Source organism: Sus scrofa, chromosome X (genome assembly GCF_054392235.1).
Source record: "Sus scrofa isolate SSC_HxYL_T2T_F1_AM1 chromosome X, Sscrofa_HxYL_maternal_Yorkshire_Landrace_v2.0, whole genome shotgun sequence".
In the NCBI taxonomy this organism is placed as follows: domain Eukaryota; kingdom Metazoa; phylum Chordata; class Mammalia; order Artiodactyla; family Suidae; genus Sus; species Sus scrofa.
The window spans coordinates 23,859,264-23,880,414 of NC_139401.1; the positions used below are offsets into that span (position 1 = coordinate 23,859,264).

The 21,151-nt window shown below is 41.9% G+C and overlaps 1 protein-coding gene across 12 annotated transcripts in view; it reads left to right on the top strand.

Annotated features, from left to right (window-relative positions):
* Nucleotides 1-718: 718 nt before the first annotated feature.
* Nucleotides 719-21,151, top strand: part of ZFX (zinc finger protein X-linked) — a 62,393-nt gene continuing 41,960 nt past the window's right edge. For 2 of the 12 annotated variants that reach the window (XM_021080656.2, XM_085006334.1), the window contains exon 1: nt 8,890-9,001. The gene's annotated coding sequence lies outside the window, so the exon portion shown is untranslated. 12 annotated transcript variants of the gene reach the window in all.

Genomic DNA, 21,151 nt, shown 5'->3' on the forward strand with positions numbered 1-21,151 from the left:
GAACTTAGAACAGTGCCTGTCACGCAGTGTGTGTTTAATATCTGTTACCTATTTTTGTGAAAGACAGTTTGACAGAGCACACAGCTTTTTCTCCAAAAAGTCTAGCCGTTGCTCCATTTTCTTCTGAGAGCCAGTGTTGCAGAGGGATCTGAAACCAAACTGACTTTTCTGCCTTGTAGCTTAGTGGTTAAGACCTCTGGTCAGACTGCCTTGGTTTGGGTCCTGGCTCTTCACCTTACCCTGCATGTGTGACCTTGACCTTGGGCAAGTTACTCGACCTCTCTAATCCTTCCTGTCATCATCTGTAAAGTGGGGCAGCTCACAGACGTCCCTGTCGTGGACCCTTTGCATGTGTCAGCCAAGCCTCCTTCCTCTCTTTTGTCCTTTTTTTCTCATGCCAACCTCTTCATTCTGGTGGGACTTCTAATCCTAGTACCCTCAGCCCCTGGCCACATGTCTTACTCCATCCTCCTGGCCACCAGGATGGATCCAAGGGTGAGGGCAGAACATGAAGACAACCAGTGCCCTTCTGCGGTGAAGCCAGGAGAGGGCCCGTCTCTTTCTTCTGGGGTAACCGAGCCGGGACAGTGGGAGCCCGGAGCTGCCTGTGCGGCGTCTGGGGGAGGCCTGCCTGCTCCCACGCGGAAGGAGAGCTGAAGCAGCTGGAGAGCAGCGGGATCCTGACAAGGCCGTCCAGTTTCTGCATCCAGTCCACTGAAAGGCCGGCACCACCACGTTATTGGAGTGCTCTGAGCGTTACATGAGGGGATTCGTGGAAAGCACCAGGTAGCCTGCCGAACTCCAGGTAAGCCCTCAAGTAATGAGGACTCCTTTCCTCCAGTCTTAACGACTGCAGGGACCCCCCCTCCCCCGAGGTTAAAAGTTGTTGCCAAACTGTTTTCTGTGAGCAGGTGGTTCATGTTCCCTGAGACGTGGTGAGTTCTTTTGGTCTGCAGATACAGATCTTCCTCGAGCTTAGGCAAACCTTTTCCTAAAATCTTTCCTCGTTGCATCTCTTGGCTAGGAACAGCGAGTCCCTGCGGGCTGGTGCCGAGTCTCTCATCTCCCTCATCATTCTCACCTCCACCTCCGCCTGTTGAGTTCCTGCGGGTGTGGACGAGGGTGGAAGTGGTCCTCCCACTAGCCGTGGACTCCTTCTCGTTCTACCCCCAACCCTCCTGGGGCTAGAAGCCCCTGGCTGCCCCAAGCCAGCCCCTTTACCCGCAGGGTTGCTCGGGGAATGGACTTCTGCCACTTCCCAGGTACCCGCCATACAGGACTTCGCAGTGAGAGACTCAGGCAAAGTCTGAAGGGGTCGGGGGGAGGGGAGGGAGCAGAGGCTCCGCAGGATCCCCCAGAGCCCTGGGAGCTCCTTGGAAATGCAGAATCTCAGGCCCCATCCTGGAGCGTTTGCACAACATTCCCAGTCAATGTGTTTGCCCATGAACGTTTGAGAAGCTCTGCTCCAGAGCAGAGGCTTTAACCCTTTTCTTCATAATGCATGTTGGCGGGGGCGGGGGGTGGGGGGGGTGTCTACTCACCAAGTCATTCTTTACAGCAAAAACCTTCCCAAACTCATCACCAGACCAGATCAAGTCCTGTTCTGACTTTTTACTGCTTACTTCATTTTCATGCGAATTTTCCCTTAATGTAATGCTATTGTCATAAAGTGGGGGCTCCATTGCTGGGGACTAGGAGCCTGATAGGCACAATTCACACGTTATTGAAACTTTAATTCAATACAGTTCAGATTCCTGCTGTGTCCTTGGCTGGCCTCACCTTTTGGAGAATTTCGAAACTTTCCACATTTCTGCCAGATGCTTCTTCCTGTTTTGTTCTCAATTTGGGCTGCTTGTTTCTATTTGCTTGATGTCTGTATGCAAAAACAATTTAAAAATTGTGGTTTATGTAAACACAGAGTACAATTCAAATTTGTTCCATATGAGATTCTCTGACGAAGAATTCTTATGTCCTGTAATTGGTCAGAATATTTTTGCTTTAAACTGTAATGTTGAATTATCACTTCTTTTAGCATACTTATTTAATGTATTTTGTGGCAAAAAGTCACTATGTCATTAAAAAGGAGTCTTTGTTCAAAATGTGGAAGACTTTTCAAGAGCTGGTTTAACAAATGTTGCTAGCTGAAAGTTCATTCTGTAAGATAGTTATGTCCTTGGCAAAAATGTAAAAGCATGAGCACATCAAGAGTTGGCCAAGGAATGGGGAACTGGGAATTCTCTTCTGCTGGAGGGAATGTATATTAGTATAATCATTTTGGATACTAATATTGAAAATGTTATATCCAGCAATTTTACTTGTAAAGGTGGGCAAAGAGGCATGTTCTAGTATTTCTTAAATTATTATTGGTGTGTGGGCCACTTGTTTATATATCACCTGAGCTCCTGGTTAAACTGATTATTCCTCAGTCTTATAATGTACCTGCTAAAAACCAGAATTTTTAGAAATTGAGCCCTAGGAATTCACATCTTTAGTTCACACTCTCCGAATTTGAAATGGATTGCTGTTTTCCTAGTTATATGTGGTCTAATTTTATTTATATCATTGCTTATTTATGCTATTTGTTTTGAAAATAAGTGGTGTTATATGATCCACAGAAAAGTGAGAAAGGAAGCAGCTAATATCTGTAATGCTTGCCCTCCTCCAAAGATGCTTTGAAACTTGAAGGTAATTTTTTCTTTGTTTACTTGTGTTTGTTTTTTAAACTTGTTACGGAAAATTTCAAATGCATACACAGACAGAATAATGCATCAAACCCCCATGTGCCCATCATACAGATTTAAAAATTGTCTGCTCAGAGTTCCCGATGTGGCTCAGCAGAAACAAATCTGACTAGTATCCATGAGGTTGCAGGTTCAATGCCTGGCCTCTCTCAGTGGGTTAAGGATCCGGCGTTGCCGTGAGCTATGGTGTAGAAGACAAGCTCAGATCCCACATTGCTGTGGCTGTGGTGTAGGCAGGCAGCTGCAGCTTTGATTCAACCCCTAGCCTGGGAACCTGAATATGCCACAGTTGTAGCCCTAAAAAGACCAAAAAAAAAAAAAAAAAAAAAAAAGTCTATTAAAGGGCAATCATCTTTCATTTGTATCTCTCACCAACCTAACCCTCAACTTCTTTTCTGCCCTCACCCTCCCAGATTATTTTGAAGGCCATCTCCAATAGCATAGCACTTTATAGATGAATATTTTGATAATGTGTTTCTAAAAGATAAGGACTCTTTTAAAGATATAATCACATCATCTTTACACCTAAACTAGATTAACAATAATTTGTTCGTATCGGCATATATCCAGTTAGTGTTGATAGCAATCTAGTCAGAGTTCACATTTCTCCTTGTCTCATTTTTTAATATTTGTTTGACTCAAGATCGAAATAGGGAGTTTCAATTGTGGCTTGGTGGGTTAAGGACCTTACTTTCTCTCTGTGGGGATGAGGGTTTGATCCCTGGCCTTGCTCAATGAGGTAAACTGTGGAGTACGTTGAAGATACGGCTCGGATATGGTGTTGCTGTGGCTTTGACGTAGGCCTCAGCTGTAGCTTTGATTCCACTCCTAACCAGGGAACTTCCATGTGCTGCAGATGTGGCCATAAATTGGAAAAAAAAATTGAAATAAAGTTCATACACTTCAACTGATTGTTACACATTTTATGTCTTTTCTCATCTGTTGGTTTTCTCAATATTTTTTTCCTTATAATTTATTTGTTGAAGAAAGAAGATCCCATAGTGTTTCCCACCATCTAGATTTTATTGATTGCATCCCTGTTTCATCATTATATTTCTCTGTCCCTGTACTTCCTGTAAATTGGCAGATAGAGCTAGAGGGTTGATTGGGGTCTGGTTTGCTTTTTTGGCCTGTGCATCGTTTACTTTCATCATGAGGCGGATGTCTGGTTGTCACTTGGGTTAAAAGCTATTGATGATCATTGCTTAGACCTACTGATTTATTAGTAGTTGCAAAATGGTAATATTCTAATTCTATCAAGCCCTCTTCATCTATTAGTAGGAATACCTCTATTAAAAGAAACTATTTGTTTAGCCTGAGCTACAGTTCATACAGGATCTTTCCCTTTACTAGTTTTCAAAATAATGGATTCGTTCTCTAGCATTCTCTAAAGGTGATCATTTTTGAGAAATCACGATAATTCACATGCTATAAAATTCTTCCTTTTAAAGTGTACAGTTCACTAGTTTCTAGCATATTCACAAAGCTGTGCAGCCATCACCACTAGTTGATCATTTTTAAAAGCCTCATTGTAAACTCAGGAACATACTTGATGTGTTTCGATCCATAGCAATTATTCTTTTGACATTCAAATTGTTTCATCTTTAGCCAACTGGAGCCTCTTTAAACTGGCTCCAGAGACCTTTTGACACTTTCTTTTCTTGCTTTCTGTTATGAAGAGATATTCCTGGTTCATCTTGTACATTTCTGCTCCAGCCAAGAATTAGTCATTTCTGCCATAAAGTCTGGTTCCTTTAGTGGAAAACTGTTATATAGAGGTGTTAATCTGGGTACCTGGGGTGCTTATTTTTACTGGTTATTGTTTCTAGGCCTCATGTATTGATTTTCACCTCTTTAGTGGAGCTAATTTGTTTGCTATGTCCTGTGATTTATAATCCTTGAGGTAGAATTCGGCTACTGGTGATTTTCAGGAATTAAGCAATGTCTTATTCAACTGATGACTCGTGTGAAAAATACTGTTCGAAAACCACCATATTGTCAGTCATTGTTTATTTTAAAATTATTTCCCTTGGGGAGGGTGTGTGGTTAGACTCAGAGTAGAAATTCTTACTTGGCATTAATTATAGCCAGCTGAATTCCAATATGATGCAACTTGCTCATGTTAAGATAAGTACAAGATAACTTAAGTATCAAGCACCAGATAAATGGAAATCTTTATAGGGCATGCTTAGTTTAATAAAACTTGGGTCTCTCTAGGGGAAGGTAAATTTTTTTTTAAACTTTTGGTATATAAAATAACGAATTACCACAACTTTATTCAAGAAGGTCTATATTTTTTCATAAGCCAGTAATTTATTGTTTCTTATTTGGATTTCCATCAGTCAGTGAACGGGAGTGAAAACCAAAAGCTTCTTTTCTTCTTCTTTTTTTTGGTAACTTCTTTTCTAATCTTTTTTTTTTTTGGAAAAATGATTGAAAGTCCTTGTGTTAGCCCTGGCTCAAGGAAGTTTGAACATGTTAGGAATTTTTAGTTATTAAAACACTGTCAAAACCTTGAGTAGTTTCTCTTAACTATCTGATATTCATTAATAGCTCAGAAGGAACAAATAAAATTTAGTACATAATCAAAATCCCTTTGACTGCTTTGAAACCGTCTAGTTTGTATTCTCAGCACATGTCTTTGAAATGTTATATTCTCAGTCTCCCTAAATAAAATTTCACTGTATTGTGTGTTTATTTAAGTGAGAAAATGAAAGTGCGTAAGAATGTTTGTATTCAGCCATACACAGCCTCCTTATTCTGAGTGTCCCAAGGGCAAGTACAAAATCTTCTTACTTCCGGTGCTCAGAAGCTTCTAGGTCCCTAATACTAAAACAAGGAACAAAAGTATCAATGCAAGGTAGGCTGTAGTAGGTCCTTTAAGATCAAGGTGTCAGGGGCATAATCACTCAATGATTTTTTTTTTTTTTTTGCTTTTTAGGGCCGCACCTGTGGCATATGGAGGTTCCCAGGCTAGGAGTTCAATCGGAGCTATAGCTGCCAGCCTACACCACAGCCACGTCAGATCTGAGCCACGTCTAAGACCTACACCACAGCTCGCAACGTCAGATCCTTAACCCAGTGATTGAGGCCAGCGGTGGAACCCACAACCTCATGGTTCCTAGTTGGATTTGTTTCTGCTGCGCCACAACGGGGACTCCACTCAATGCTTGATTATCAAATGTTTTCAGTGATCTTAGGTGTCTTCAAGTCCTACTGGGAATATTTTTGCAACCTGTATTTTGTATTTTATTATAACATGGAACAATTTCTGATCTCTGCTGTTCACACTTCCTTTGTGCCTTCACTTTTATCACATGAGAATTTTATATTAAATGTAAAATGATTTTTATCATACATGTTTTCTTACGGCCTTCCATAAATGGATTTGAAGTACAAATTACTCCTCCCCCCCTTTTTTTTGGTCTTTTTTTTTTGCCATTTCTTGGGCCGCTCCCGCGGCATATGGAGGTTCCCAGGCTACGGGTCTAATCGGAGCTGTAGCTGCCAGCCTACGCCAGAGCCATAGCAATGAGGGATCCGAGCCGAGTCTGCAACCTACACCACAGCTCACGGCAACGCCGGATCATTAACCCACTGAGCAAGGCCAGGGACCGAACCCGCAACCTCATGGTTCCTAGTCGGATTCGTTAACCACTGCGCCACGACGGGAACTCCCCTACTTTCCCTTTTTTAAAAACTCAAAAGTATAGCTGACTTCATCCATACAATCATCTATAGAATAATCTTGGTTAGACTTCAATAATGGTTTATTTAGGAATGTATATATATGTGTATGACTGGGTCACTTTGCCGTATACAGAAATTGGCGCAACATTGTAAATCAACTATACTTTATCAAAATATGTAAATTAGGAGTTCCAGTCATAGCTCAGCGGTAGCAAACCTGACTGGTATCCTTGAGATGCAGATTTGATCCCTGACCTTGCTCAGTGGGTTAAGTTTCTGGCGTTGCTGTGAGCTGTCATGTAGGTCACAGACGGCTTGGATCTAGTGTTGCTGTGGTTGTGGCGTAGGCCGGCAGCTGCAGCTCCGATTTGATCCCGAGCCTGGTAACTTCCATATGCCACAGATGTGGCCCTAAAAAGACAAAAAAAAAAAAAGAAAGAAAGAAAGAAAAAATAATGGTTTATTGAATATAATTAATAGAACTAGGCTATCCTTTCCTTCCTATTTCCTATCAAAGTTAACAGTCTCTTTACAGATGAAAAGTAATGGCAAAAGGCTCTTTTGAAGTATCAATATCTAAACTACATCTGTTTTTTTATTTTATTCATTTACTTTTTTTGTCTTTTCTAGGGCCGCACCCACAGCATATGGAGGTTCCCAGGCTAGGGGTCTAATCAGAGCTGTAGCCATTGGTTTACATCAGAGCCACAGCAACGCCAGATCCGAGCCGCCTCTGTGACCTACAGCACAGCTCATGGCAAGCCGGATCCTTAACCCACTGAGCAAGGCCAGAGATTGAACTATCAACCTCGTGGTTCCTAGTCAGATTCGTTAACCACTGAGCCACGACAGGAACTCCTGGTTTTTTTAAATTGAGCAAAATCTTTCTTGTTTATGATCCTTGGCTCTTTTTTCTTACATGCTAGCGGACTTAGAAGTATTTGATGGTGGAGTTCCCTTCGTGGTGCAGTGGAAAGAAATCCGACTAGGAACCATGAGGTTGTGGGTTCGATCCCTGGCAGTGCTCAATGGGTTAAGAATCCGTCGTAGCCGTGAGCTGTGGTGTAGGTCACAGACGCAGCTCGGATCTGGCATTGCTGTGGCTCTGGTGTAGACCGGCAGCAACAGCTCTGGTTGGACTCCTGGCCTGGGAACCTCCATATGCCTTGGGTGCAGTCCTAAAAGGACAAAAGACAAAAGAAAAAAAAAAAAAAAAAGTGTTTGGTGGTAATTCTGGAACAAAAATGATGACATCAGGTTGTGTTCATGCTGCTTATAGTAGCATGGTTGAGGAGATCCCATTCTTGACATGCCATACCATTAAATGGAGGTGCTAGGAAAGTACTTAAGTGCTGGTTATCAATATTTTGAAATCATGTTAGTGTGGGTATACAAGTTATTTCTCACTTTTTTTCACTTGAAAAAAAATTAGTCTTATTTACCTTTCTGTGAATACAGGCTATGTCACAGTGCAGTGGAATTTTCTATAACTGATGGAGACAAGTCATTTATCATTTAATCGCTTGAAAAAAATCAAGGTAAAAGCCTTCAGAGGAAATTTACCATCAAGTACATTCTCAGAGATTTCTTATTACTGTACCTTTGCTTTTTCTTTTTGAAAGCAATTTTATAATTGTAAGAGGTCTGAAGGAAAAGACCAATTGCATTCTGGGAGTTTTTAAAAAGTTGTGACAGGAAACTAAAATATAAGGCCTCTGTATTTAAAGAGACTTCACACCAATACGCTATTTGCTTTATAAATTTTGTGTTCTTTACTGTTTAAAAATACCTTTACCTAACATTTAGTGAATTGAATAAGGAATAAAGCATGTAAGATTCGGATGAATGTAAAGGATACGTTATTTAACGTTTAACTAGTAAGTTTTAGTCACAGTTTGGTTTCAAAGTTCAATATGGAAAAAGCATAAAAGTTTCACTGTTGAAAATGCCAAATACACACTTTTGGAGTTGATAAATGTTTTACTTAAACGTATTTTTCTAAGTCTTCTTAAACTTTGAAAAGCTTAAGTAGTTTGTAAAAAACATTCATTTCCCAATTCTGCTACCTCTCTCTGTATTTATTAAATGTGAAAAATTCATTATTTATAAAACAACTACACAAAACACATACTTCATAGACTCCCCGACTTTGAAATACAGAGAAAATATACACTCCAAATTCCTCTTTATTGCAATGTGCGAAACCGGTTCAAAATGTAACATTTTTCCTTATTTTTTCACCCCGTAAACTAATAAAATCAGGTTCCCTGATTGAACAATTATTAAAAAAAAAAATTAAACGGTTTAATAGGTGCTCTAGGATAACCCTTCTCCCCCTCCTCTTGCCCACACACTCATTTAGACTGGCAAGCCTATTTTCATTTTATTTCAAAGATCTTTTTTTTTTTTTTTTATTTTTTTATAGCGAAGGCAGGGGACGGCGGGGGTTGCTAAATTTATCTTCTTCTCCAGCCACGGGAATGAAGAAAACACATTTACTGCGGGCGGGGGTCTGAGGGCCTGCAAACAACTCGAGCAGGCGCCTCGGCTAGGACCCGCGCGGAGAGGCGGTAGGTCTCCGGGGAGGGCCCGGGGGGCGGCCGCGGCCCACTGGAGATGGTGGGGGGCGGCCGGGCCGGGTGTGGGCCGCCTGCCTCTCCGCGGGGTCGGCGGACCGCGGCCCCGCGCGGGCTTTACGGCCGAGGCGGCGGCAGCGGCGCGTGTGTAGCGGCGGCGGCGGGCGGGAGCGCGGAGGAGGTGGAAAGAAGGGGGGCGCTGTCACGGAGACTCCGGCCGCCGGAGACCCCGCCGCAGCGAGGCCACTGGGCTCCCCGGTCGCGGGGCGTGAGCGCGCCGACCGGGGCGCCAGGGGGACACACCGGGCGAAGGAGGGGGCCTATCTACCCTTCCGCATTTTCCTGGGTCTCTCTCCCGGGCGGTGACGTGACGTGCTGACGGCGGGCCCGTGCCGGGGAGCTGGGCCGCTTTTTGTCAGCTCCGAGCTCGGCCCCTCCTCCCTCCCTCCGCCCGCCCCACCAGCCGGAGCCCGGCCCAGTGCTCCAGAGAAAGGCCGGCCTGCAGCACCCGCCACCGTCGCCGACCGCCCGCACGCCCGTCCGGTGAGTTCCGGGCGCCGCCGCGGCCGTGGGGCCTAGAGCGCGCGCAGGGGCCTGGTCCCGGCCTGGTCGGCGGCCCGCGTGGCGCCCTTCCGCGCTAGGCCGGGTGGTGTGGCGCGCGGCGTCGAGCAGGCCCCAAGGAGGCCGCAGTTAGGCCTGGGGAGGAGCCCGGCTGCCCCGAGCGGCGGCGGAGGCGCGCTCCGCAAACGGGCGCGGGTTGGGGGAGGGTCGCTCGGTGCCTCGGGAGGCGGCTGAAGGGCCCCGGGTCGGTGCCGCGGCCGGCCCGGGGCACCGCGCGGGGGCAAGGCCTGGCAAGGAGGCGAAGGCTGCAGGCGTGAGGTGAAGGCCGCAGGCCGGCCGGGCCGATTTTCGCTATGTAAATATCGGCGGGGGGGGAGGGACGGGGGACAAGATGGCGGAGGCTCGGCGCCTGCTGCAGGGGACGATTGAGGGGGTTGCCGGGAGGGGGAGCCGCCATCTTGAAGGCGGTGTCTGAAGTGAAAATTCCGCTACAGCCCGTGAGGGGGGGTTGGAGAGCGGGCGGCGGCGGCGCCGGCGGATCCGGTGCCGGGCTCCGAAGGCCCGGCGCGGCTGCGTGTGCGCGCGGAGGGGGCGTGCTCGCTCCCCACAGCGGCCATTGCCCTCGCCGCCATAATGGTCGCTCCAGCTTCTGGCGCTCGGCGGCAGCGCCACCTTCCTGCCCTGCCTGCCTGCCGCAGCCCCGTGACTGGCTGCTGCTTCCGCTGCATTTCAGCTGTGCTGCCGCAGGCGGCCATCGTTGGCCCCTGGGTGCAGGGGCCATCTCGTCCCTTAGCGCCCACGGCCTCGTGCCTTTCCCTGGCGCTTGTAGCTACTTGAGGGACGTCGGGGCGGATGGCGGGCCAGGGATCTGGACTCATGACTGCAAATGGGACCCCAAGACATTTTATTTTTACTCTAGCGAAGTCACACGTGACTGTCAGGGTGCCCTCGATGCGGTTGTTTTCCAGCAATCACTGCCATCTCTAGTGAAAAAAAAAAAAAAAAGGAATGAGAAAGAAAAAAAATTTGATAGGAAGTAGTTTTCACCACCACACTTTTATCCAGTAAGGGAAAAAGTGCAAATTGCATAGCACGGTACCGGGGGAATAAAATTTTACGGAGTCGTTTGAATTTATTTGGGACAACTTTCTAGAAAAGGTGTATTTAAGCTGTATGCGATCTGTTGAGGGCGGGTGCTTTTTGTCAGGAGTAAGAAAAGGGCAGAAAGTTGTTTTTTCTTTGTTTTTTGCTTTAGTTTTCTTACTGAAGGACAACACAACGTGATGCAGTGTTTATTGTTTATGCACCTGGCATGGCATTTAGTTTCTCTATTTGATTTGGAAAGGTGGAAATACATCCCTTAAAGTAGTCTGATTGTATACTCTGCTTCTCTCCTGTAAACTTGGAGCCTAGGTGCTAAGAAAGATTAAAAAGGTTCTTGCAACGCAGCCGATGGCTGCAAGAATTTCGTTCTTCAGAAGCAGATGAAATGAGGTGAAGTGCTCTGAAGTGCTGCGGGGAAGGTACAGCCAATTACTGGGGTTTCAGAGGAAGACACGGTTAGGGGACATTTTGAGGTGGGTAGGATTTTGTTAGACTGAGGTGGGAGTGGGCAAAGGGCACGTCAAGAGTGAAGCCTCAGAAAACAGCAGGTATTTATGATTTGGCTGGAGTGGATGGTGTAGGTAGAGGAGTGGTGGCTAAATAAGGTAGATGGTGGATGGGCTTGCTTTCCAGGTGGGGGGTGCTTAGACTTGATGGGGGGGGTAGGGAGCCCTCACCTGGCCGAGTGATGACGCACCCGAGCCTGACTTTGTAGTTCCTTGGCACTTCCACTGGCCTAGGAAAGTTTCAAAGTTTAGAAATAGTGAGAGTAGCAAGTTAACCAGTTTTTCACTACAGAAATGATTATCAAGAATGTTCGGAAGTTCAGCTAATTTTGCTACTTTTTGAATGATCCATTTGTAGAGAACTCCTTTCTTTCTATCCTAAATTCTCACTCGTAGTAACCTTTTGCTCAGTTATTGTAATTTCTGTAGTAAACAAATGGGGAGGGGTTTCTAGCTTTTCACTTAACCGTGGTTGAAAATTACAGGACCAGTGCTGTGGGTTACTTTTTGAAAATGAGCAGTGAACCTGTAAGTATCCCCATGGTAATTTTTAAAGAAGTCAGTTTTGAAAAGTAGGTTAGAAGAGCAATTACTGAGAAGGCAGTAGCCTTCATATGGCCTTTTTGCAATCCCTGTTCTTCCATCTGGTAAGAGGAATCATCTTGTTGTTTGAGAGGGTAACTAAGGCTCTTTGCTAAGCTAAGTCTTCCCGTATTTTCACTATTCTAGATGCACATTTTGGGAAATGTGTTTCCTAGAACTTTATGATATGAATTTATAGGTATTGTAAATATTCACTAGGAAGTTGAGTTTTTAGAGCAGTAGTTGCTCTGTGGGAGGGAGGGAGGGAAGAAACTGCAGATTCTCATGTTTTTTTTGTAAAGAGTCACGGTCTAGAAAAGTTTGAGATACAGTGCACTGTAAGAGGCTGAAGCAACTAGAATCGAGTTGCTAAGCCTGGCTGTGGTTGATGAAATGGTAAACAGAAACTTGAAAGAACCAGTTGCTTTATATCTTGATGGCTGGAAAAGACATGGAAGAGCTCTAAAAAGGAGAATTGTATTGCACACGTAGTACAGCAGCAGTGGATGTTCTGGTACAGTGAGTGGATGATTAAGATTAAAACTTGGACTCAGGTTGTACAGTTAAGAAGACAGAAGTATATGGTTCAGAAGGATTTCTCTTGGAATCAGTTAAATATAAAGTGCTTTTTGCCTGAAAGGATAGACCTCGATGGTCTGGAAAACAGTGGAGCACCAACCATCTTGGATGAGTGAGTGTTAGTTTTTAATTTATGTATATCTTTCAGATAGATGCCGGTTTCCTTTTTTAAAAACATGCTCACAGTGCATTGAAGAAAAACTTCTCCATGTTGCTTTTTGTAAATGCCTCCTCTCTAACCCCATCTGGACTTGTATTGCCACTGATGACCTTGTTTGCATTATTTGTGTTTGTGCACGCTGGCTATTCCAGACTTTTTTTTACTCTTAAACTCCTCAACCTGTCCTTGAAACCCCTCGGCCTCAGCAGAGATTATGTAATTTTTTACTTAAGCCAGAAATAATAGATGATTATCTGACCTAAGCAGGTGAGTTTCTTTCCTTCCTCATAATGCTCTTCCTTGGTGTCTACCTAGGCTGTCCTATTCTTTCCTTGAAGGAAGAATTAGCCTCCTCCAGGCCCAGATGCTCTGCCTCTGGGAGCCACTAGTCCCAAAGGATGGTGCTCTGTCGGTGTGATTCTGCTGCTTACATCATTGTCCTCTAACTCTGCTGGTGCCTTTCTTTTGCCTTATAAACATTCCTAAGTTTGTTCCTCTTACAAAGCCTTACCTGTTTTATCTTTCCTTTCACCAGGACTTTTATTTCTTTTCATCCCACTATTCCTAGACCCACTATTTCCCAAACTGGGAAACTGCCACCCCATGTCAGCAGGGGTGTCATATAAAAGTGTTTTGTCTTTCAGAAACTCTGTGCCTTCTTCTGTCTTCTGTCATTTGTTCTTGAATCTTCTTGCCTGGATTTGGCATCCTATGTCCACACTTTCTTCTAGTTTCTCATTTAGCATTTCCAGTTGCCTACCAACCATCTCCATTCAGGTGTCTTACTGTTTAAACATGGCTGAAATGAAATTTATCCAGCGCATAGTAGATGCCCAGTACGATTTATTGAAATCTTTTTTTTTTGTTGTTGTTTTGTTTTTGTTTTTTTTAGGGCCACACCCATGGCATATAGAAGTTCCTGGCTTAGAGGGTGAATCAGAGCTGTAGCTGCTGGCCTGTGCCACAGCCATAGCAACACAGGATCCTTAACCCACTGAGTGAGTCCAGGAGTCCGAATTCACATCTTCATGGATACTACTTGGGTTCATTACCACTGAGCCATGACGGGAACTCCTAGAAAAGTTAAAACCAATACCCCCCCCCCAAAAGCCCCTAAAACAACTCCTAGCTTGCTTTATGTTTATGACATCATTTTTCCGGGCTCATTCTTCTCTGTCTCATATAGCAACATGGATATCTTTTGATTTAGCATTTAACCTATTTTAATTGTGTATTTTTATTTTTGTCATCTTTTCTGAACTCTGGATATAGAGAAAGGTTTTGCTTTATCCTTTCCTGGAGCAGCACCTGGCACATGGTAATGACAATTAGCTAAAAATAGTTATCTCAGTTACTGGGTTTTGAGAATTGTATGTAGATGATTAGTTTTCAACTATTCAAGCATCTGCCTTTGACCAGGGGGTGTATATATTAAGGTATACCTCCCATTGCTTAAATTTACGGTTAATATGGCCAGTTTACTCTTAATTCCTGTCAAATTATTTTTCTAAATAACTTTTTATAAAATTCAGGAATCTTGTAACTGTATTTTACTCAAAGGGAGGTATGTTTTAGGTAACTGCGTGGCCTTGAAGAACACAGACATTAAGATTTTAAAAATTGGAGTTCCCGTTGTGACTCAGCAGTAACGAACCCGACTAGTATCCACGAGCATGAGGGTTCGATCCTGGCCTTGCTCAGTGGGTTAAGAATCTGGGGTTGCCATGAGCTATGATGTAGGTCTTAAGGCAGGGCTCAGATCCCGCATTGCTGTGGCTGTGGTGTAGGCCGGCAGCTGCAGCTCCAATTCGACTCCTAGCTTGGGAACTTCCATATGCTGTGGGTGTGGCCCTAGAAAGACACACACACACACACACACACACACACACACAATTTTAAATACTTAAAATTTAAAAATTAGGAAATATTTCAGAATTACTGAAAAGCAAATACCACTCAGATTTAACAGATCTTAATATTATAACATGTTTGCTTTGTAACTTTTTTGTATGTTTAAAGAAAGAAAACCTTATGGATCAGTTAAAGAGTGCCTCTCCATCCCATTCCTGTCTTTCTTTGCCAGAAATATCCTAATATCCACTGACCTAATATGTATGTACCCAAAACAATATCAAGTACTGCTTTGTGTGTTTTAACTTTACATGAGTGGTATCTTACTGTGTTGATCATTTTATATATATTTTTCACTTAGTGTTGGAGACCACTGAACAGCTGAACTCTGCAGAAGACAAATATCTGCTGACGCAGAGTTCTAAAGTACAGGCAATGTGATTTTGAGATTTATTCATGTTGTGTGTGGATCTAGTTTCGTGGTTCTCAGAGTGTGCTCCAGGAATTCCCAGGGATCCCTGAGATTCTTCCATCCCAATTCTTCTGAACACTGCACAAGTACTGTACAGAGGCCACACGAAACATGATGTCATGATAGATTGAACTCAGAAGCAGTTATGGGAATCCAGCTGTCCTCTATTAAGCCTGCCTTTGAAGAGATTTGCAAAGATGTAAAACAGTGCTACTCTTTTCACAATTTTTTTGTTTTGAAAAATTGTTATTTAAAAATAAGTGTTCATGTTTTCATACAGTGGGTTTATTATTTTTTATGAATTAATACTTTTTAAATGTCTTACGTTTAATTTCTTTTTTTCCTTTTTTTTTAGGTTTAATTTCTAATATAAACATCTGTAGATAGAACCTACATAAACAGAAACTCTTTGGGGTCCTCAATTTTTAAGAGTGTGAAGAAGTCTTGAGTCCAAGAAGTTTGAAAACTGTTGATCTAGTTCATTCATTTTACTTACATTTTAATATATAAATGTACTGTGGTTTGTTATGGAGGGACCATTAAGTTGTCAGCGGTTTTGCAATTTCACATGGTGTTGCTGTGCACATCCTATACAGGTTCTTCTCTCTTAGGATTATAGAAATAGAGTTGCTATATTCAAGAGTCTGTACATTTGTCAGCCTTACTGGGAATTGCCAAATTGTCGAATTGTATTCCATTTGACACTCCCACCAGCTGTGGATGAGCCTCTCTTTCTCCAGACCATTGCCAAAAGATTAGACTTTGCAATTTTTTCCATTCTTTTGGGTATAAATGGTATCTCATTGCTGTTTCCATTTTGCATTTCTTAGATTACTAGTGTTGTTGAGCTTTTTCCCCCACATATTATTGACCATTTATTTGAGTTTTCTACAGTGCCTATCCTTGGTCCATTTTTTATTGGATTGTTGCCTTTTTCTTATTGATTTATGGTTATTCTTTTTATATTCTCAGTACTAATGATTAGTAGCTAAACACACTGAAAATATCATTTCCTAGTCTGTGGCCTATCTTTTAGCTTTGTTTAAAGAATATTTTTGGGGGGGACTTCTTAACATGAAAGTAGTCAGTTTTCTCAGTTTTTAAAAAAATTTTTTAATTTATGGCTGTGTTTTCTTGTGTTGGCAAGAAATTCTTACCTTGTCCCAAGGTCAAAATGATGCTGTGCTTTTTCATATTTAGGCCATTAATTTATCTGGAATTTTTTCTGTTGTGTGATGTAGGAAATCTGATTTTATCTTTTTAATATGAATTTGCTGAAGAGTTCAGCCTTTCTTCTCACTGATTTGTAACACAACTCCTGAAGTTTATCGAATTCTTACATACGTACATCTGTTTCTACTTTCTTCTGATTTCATTGGTCTGTTTGACTGTACCTATACCACTCTGATTTAACAATGATAGTTTTATAATTAAATCTTAGTAAGTATTCTTTTTCTTCAGGATTTTAAAGCTATTTTCCTTCCTTTATTTTTTGGGTCAGTTTGTTGATTTCTATGAAAAATTGCTGGCTTTTTATTGTATTTGCATCAAATTATACAATAAATATAGATGCATATTTGCACATGCATGTTAGCCTATAGGTATATACTAAGTAGTTAAGTAGTGGAGCTTGGATTTGAATCAGGGCATATTCTACTTTTTGTAAAGCTCCTGCATAACTTTTGTTAGATTTTTTTTTTTTTTTTTGCTAGAAAAAATTTGTGTAATTTTTGTTATATTGTGAATAGGATTTTCTTTTAGATGTTATTTCTATTTAGTTATTGCTGATATATAGGCAGTACTGTAGGCTACTATGGACTCACTATGAATTGATCATGTAACTTTCTTATTAGCTTGTTTTACACATTCTGAAGTAATCCCCCCTCCCATTTTAACATCTCACAGATTCACATAGATCTTCAGTTGATGGTATCCTATAATCACTGTTGTCCAGGTAGTAGTCATGGTGTAGTTATGATGTAATGACTTTACATGTACATACTTGGTCAAGACTCTTCATTTTGTCATCACTTAAATGAGTTCGTGTGCTGTTGTGTTGTAATTTCATGCCAAACAATACAACTGAAGGCAGAAAGAATTGTGAAGTGGGTTTCTTACTGGAAAGAAAATCCCATAGATAGTAATGGACCATTTTCAGAAATGCCACATCACCAACACTCTTGGCAGAGGACAGTATTGTTAGGAAAGATTGAATAGCTTCGAGTAGAAAGGCATTCTATAGTAGGACCTTGAATGTGAAGTTTTAGGAGTATCCTACCAATTTCTTTGGCTTCTCTTTTTCCTTCTATATCTTCATAAGATATAATAAAAACAAGTCTAAGTCTAAAGAATTTGTCTTGATAAATCACGAGATTTCTAGATAATGTAGCATCAGTTTAAATTGGTAGTATATTTTTCTTAGTTATGGGTAAAATAAGGATGCATTTTAAAACTGGTGGTAGTTTTAGAAGCAGTGAAATTGAGTAATGACAGTTTATGATTTTAGATGTGGTGAATAATGATGTTTTATTTCTTCTTTTCCATTCTTTTTTGCCTTTTTTTTATTCGTTTTCCTTTACTGACTAATGGTTCTAGCACAGAGTTGAATGAAAGCATTGATAACAGGCATCATTGTCTAGGTACTTTAATGTTAATATGTAATGGAGTGCTTCTAATATTTCATCATTAAGTATGATATTTTGGTGAGTTATTTTGGGAGTGGAGATATTTATTAGTTTATATTTATTCTCTTCTACTTAGCATTTTAGAGTTTCCATTATGAACAGGAGCTGATTTTGTAATGTTTTTGCTGTATCTGTTGGTGTGATGAATTGTATTCATGGATTTTGTATTTAAAATTATCTTTGGTGTCCTTGGATATTTGTATCCTTTTGTTATTGCCATGTACTTTTCCTTTTTATGGTAACTTCTTAAGATGTGTTGGGGAGTACTTTTTTGAAACCAGTTAGTTGTATTTAATAGAGATGATATGTTTTTGGAAAGTTAGATAGAATTCATAAAGGAAATTGTCTTTGCGTAGTATCTTTTTTTGGTGTTTTTTTTTTTTTTTTAATTTTTATTTTGTTGTTGTTGCTATTTCTTGGGCCACTCCCACGGCATATGGAGGTTCCCAGGCTAGGGGTCGAATCGGAGCTGTAGCCACCTGCCTACGCCAGAGCCACAGCAACGCGGGATCCGAGCCGCGTCTGCAACCTACACCACAGCTCACGGCAATGCCGGATCCTTAACCCACTGAGCAAGGCCAGGGATTGAACCCGCAACCTCATGGTTTCTAGTGGGATTCGTTAACCACTGCGCCACGACGGGAACTCCTTGGTGAGTTTTTTGATTAATAGTTTCTTTCCTGGTGATAAGTCTTTTTGGCTTTTCTTGAGGTTTTTTTTTTTTTGTTATTTATGCAAAATGAACAGTATTCTAGAAAAATAAAAAATTTCAAATACATTGGTATAAAATAATAAGCTGAAATGACTTTAATATGTCTAATTTAATTCGTTTGTTCCTTTTTTTCTAATTAGTACTGCCAATAGCTTGCCTCTATTATAAAGGCTTTTCAAATAGCTTTTTTAAATTGACCCTTTGCTTCTGCTTATATGGTTAATATTTCTATTTTATTTGTATTTATTCTGACATTTAAAAATTTAAGTTGGAGGTTTGGCTCATTAGTTTTTTTTTTTTTTTAAGTGAATTTTATTTTTTATTTTTATTTTTTTGTCTTTTTGTCTTTTTGCCATTTCTTGGGCTGCTCCCATGGCATATGGAGGTTCCCAGGCTAGGGGTCTAATTAGAGCTGTGGCTGCCAGACTACACCAGAGCCACAGCAACACAGGATCCGAGGCGTGTCTGCGACCTACACCACAGCTCACGGCAACGCTGGATCGTTAACCCACTGAGCAAGGGCAGGGATCGAACCCACAACCTCATGATTCCTAGTCAGATTTGTTTACCACTGCGCCACGACAGGAACTCTGGCTCATTAGTTTTTAATCTGTACTCTTATATGCCTTTAACACTATAAAAATTTTGGAGTTCCCTTGTGGCTCAGCAGGTTAAGGATCAGACATTGTCGCTGCTGTGGCGTGGGTTCTGTCCCTGGCTTAGGAACCTCCACATGCCTTGGGTGTGGCCAAAATAGGGGAAAAAAAAACTATAAAATTCTTCTGAACTATAACTGGATACTGTGAATTTGATGTGAACTGATTTTTTTTTTTTTTTTTTTTTTGTCTTTGCTACGGCTGCACCCTTGGCATATGGAGGTTCCCAGGCTAGGGGTCCACTTAGAGCTATAGCCGTTGGCCTACGCCACAGCCACAGCAGCTCGGGATCCAAGCCACGTTTGCGACCTACACCACAGCTCACGGCAACGCCAGATGCTTAACCCACTGATCGAGGCCAGGGATCGAACCTAAAACCTCGTGGTTGCTAGTCAGATTCATTAACCACTGAGCCACATGTGAACTCCTGAATTGATTTTTTTAATTTTTTTTATTTATTTTTTTTAAATTTTTTTAATTTTTTATTTATTTATTTTTTTTTTTTGTCTTTTTGCTATTTCTTTGGGCCGCTCCCACGGCATATGGAGGTTCCCAGGCTAGGGGTCAAATCGGAGCTGTAGCCGCTGGCCTACGCCAGAGCCACTGCAACGCGGGATCCGAGCCGTGTCTGCAACCTACACCACAGCTCACGGCAACGCCGGATCGTTAACCCACTGAGCAAGGGCAGGGACCGAACCCGCAACCTCATGGTTCCTAGTCGGATTCGTTAACCACTGCGCCACGACAGGAACTCCTGAGTTGATTTTTTTAATTATTTAGTTCTAAATATATAGAAATTTTCATGGTGTTCTTATCCATTGAATTATTGAGACTTAGCAAATTATGGAAATTTGGGCGGGGCTATTATTTCTGTGCCATTTATTTCTAATTTATATTATAGTTGGGGAATATTAATACAAAAAATAGATCGCATTTTTCTGTACTAATAAACAATTTGAAAATCCCATTTAAAAGCCAGGAGTATCCATTGTGGCTCAACAGGTTAAGAACCCGGCTAGTATCCATGAGGATTTAGGTTCAATCCCTGGCCTGGCTCAGTGGGTTAAGGATCTGTCATTGCCTCGGGCTACATTGTTGGTCACAGTTGTGGCTCCAGTTCCATATTGCTGCGGCTGTGGCTGGCGTAGGCCGGCAGTTGCAGCTCCAATTTGACCTCAGCCTGGAACTTCCATATGCCGCAGGTGCAGCCTTAAAAACAAACAAATTAATTTAAAAAAAAGCTAGTATAATTTATGGTAAGGTCAGAGAACATTCAATACCTTGGAATAAATCTAATAAAGCTTATTAAGACCTTTAGTAAAAGCATTACTCAGAGAAATGAAAAAAGAACTAGTAAATGTTCATGGATTGGAAGTGTCAATATTAAAAATATGTCCCTTTTGACATAGAGGGACCAGTCAAACCCCAAAAGGATCTTTTTCTTTTTTCCTTTCTTTCTGCCTGCCTGTCTCCTTCCCTTCCTCTCTTCCTCATTTTCTTCCCTTCCTTCCCTCCCTCCCTCCCTTCCTTCCTTCCATTCTCAAATCTATATGGAAATGCAAAGGGCCTGGAATAGTAAATGCTGTCTTGAAAAACTTGGACTACCGTACATCAAAGCTTATTATAAGGTTATAATGATTAAAATACTGGCTACAAGGCCAAATCGATCAGTGGAACAGAACAGAGTTCAAAAGCAGACCTGCATATATAAGGTCAGTTGATTTACAACAAAGCTGTTGGGATTTTGATTGAATGTAGAGGTTGAAAAACTATGATGCAACATATTCAAGGCCAAGATTCGTTTCTCTCTATGTTTATCGCTTTTTTTTTTTTTTTTTTGGCCACACCCTCCGCACGTGGAGGTTCCCAGGCTAGGGGTTGAATTGGAGCTGCAGCCGCTGGCCTACACCAGAGTCACAGCAACGCTAGATCCGAGCCGCATCTGCAACCTACACCACAGCTCAAGGTAATGCTGGATCCTTAACCCACTGAGCTGAGGCCAGGGATTGAACCCGCAACCTCAGGGTTCCTAGTCAGATTCGTTAACCACTGAGCCACGACGGGAACTCCTCTACCAGCATACTTCATGAATTCATTCTGATATTTTTTAGTGGGTTCTCCTGGATTTCCTAAATGGGTTGTATATAAATAATTTCTTTCAAATAATTATATCTTGCGTTTCATTATCTAATTGCATTGAATATCAGTTTCCATATGATCTTAAATAATAATAATAGTGTTAGTGGGCATCCTTGTCTTAAGTTTGACTTTAGAAGA